General features: G+C 38.4%; 1 pseudogene; it reads right to left on the minus strand.

Annotated features, from left to right (window-relative positions):
• Nucleotides 1-718: 718 nt before the first annotated feature.
• Nucleotides 719-1,550, minus strand: LOC134271329 (uncharacterized; annotated as a pseudogene).
• Nucleotides 1,551-1,857: the final 307 nt, after the last annotated feature.

Genomic DNA, 1,857 nt, shown 5'->3' on the forward strand with positions numbered 1-1,857 from the left:
CGAAAAAAATCCCGGATATACACCACTCGACATTTAGGTATTTCGGTATAAATTAAATTACTTGTTTTAGTTTACCCTTTCTCGTCATTGCACCTCTTTTACAGGTTGAAAACAGCAATAATGAATTGTGAAAACTATAGTGACTTCACAGGAAAAGACTTTTGGCTCCAAACAAGTGTGATTAGTTAAATGAAACTGATTGAAAAAAATCCTAAAAATTTTTATTTTAGGCAGATTCTTTACAGGAATATCATTGCAAGATTGACATGCTAAATAATAAAAAATAAAAACATCACAAATGTTAGTCATTCATTTTCTTTGCAGTTTTATAGACAGCTTCAATGCAATAAGATTTTATTTATAATTTAAGAGGCTCGTCGAATGGCCCACGTCATCTGATACGTAAGTGCTGCGTCACTGTAAGAACTCTTTAAAAAAGAGGGGTCATTGTCGGACAGCTTTCAGAAAAGTTCCCAAATTCGGGGATACAATCATGGTAGGGGAAAGGGAAAACCCTGACCTTATTTGGCTCCTCGTTTTTTAGACTTGTACCCAGGATACAGTCCTTTTTATAAGGTTCAATGAGGGACAGTTTGAGTCCATCTAGCTGAACGTCAATATTGGGCCCCCGTACCTTGTTCCCGGTAGAGCTATTGGTGCTTAAGGTCCTAAACCACCGTCCATAATGCCGTACTCATTGTTCTCGAGGGATTCTTTTTTAGGAGTTATGTTCCTTGTTCAATTGGAAGTAGCAAGTCCAGCGCCCTGGGATCAAGTCCTTTAGCAGAAAGGTGTATGTAGGAAGTCTCGTCACGACCACAAAACCCCCCCAAATCACAGAAGTTGTAGCCTGTTCTACGATTGGTCCACCCCTAAAACCCATTGAACCAATACTTGTTTAAAAGCTTTGGTGTAGGCAAAATGTATTTTCGCATTGAACGCCATCACCTTCCCACCATGTTTTGCTATTAGCTCCTTCATTTTAAGTATGCCAGCATATATTAATACATAATGATAAAGATCTTGAACTAATTTCGTGCAATTGCCAAGTTTAAGTGGAAATTGATTGATTGTATATATTTACTGTATTACAAAAAAATACCTGAACTATTGACACACACTATGACTTTCTTTTTTTGCATGTCTCTGTAACGGCTTTGGCGTAGCCCTAAAAACCCCGGGGGCAGGCTGCAAAGGTTTCTCCCCAAAAACGTGTATTCCTGCCGTGCAACTGGGCTGAGGTCTTTCCCCTCAAAAAGAACCCCGATAAGCCGGAGGAATCCCATCAACACAGCATCTGGTTTTTAAATAATAAATTTTTTGTAATTTTTGAAGATTTTGCAGTTTTTTGAGTGGCCCTTTTTGGAAGATTGTCGTTTTTTAGAAGCTCCTTGCCAACTTTTCGTCCAGGTCCACAATACCGATGACTAATTCTCCCAGCTGTTCTAGGGCGAAACGTGGTCCCATGGCAGGTGCTCCACCGAAATTAATGGCGCCAGCGCCTATGAAACCATCTTTAAAAGTAACCTGACCGCCATCTGTAAAATCCTCTTGGTTAATTTTCAAGATTATAACAAATTACAGTATTAATACATTGACTAACCTGCTTTGCTTATTTTGGGCCAATTCTCTGCTGAGTTGATGGACTTTTAAATTCCCGTCCTTGGTTCAAATATTTCCTTTCTCTGAAGATAAATTTTTTTCTATCATTGAAATGTTTGTTTTGATTGATATAGAGTTGCGTAAGAAATTTTACTTGAGTTTTGGAGGCCCCTTTTTACATCGTAAAATTATCCCGCGCTGTGTATTTAAAATGAGGTCACACAATGGAAACAAAACACAAAGGGAAAGGAACAA

Source organism: Saccostrea cucullata, unplaced genomic scaffold (genome assembly GCF_032062105.1).
Source record: "Saccostrea cucullata isolate Sc308-1 unplaced genomic scaffold, CSIRO_AGI_Scuc_v1 ctg8433, whole genome shotgun sequence".
In the NCBI taxonomy this organism is placed as follows: domain Eukaryota; kingdom Metazoa; phylum Mollusca; class Bivalvia; order Ostreida; family Ostreidae; genus Saccostrea; species Saccostrea cuccullata.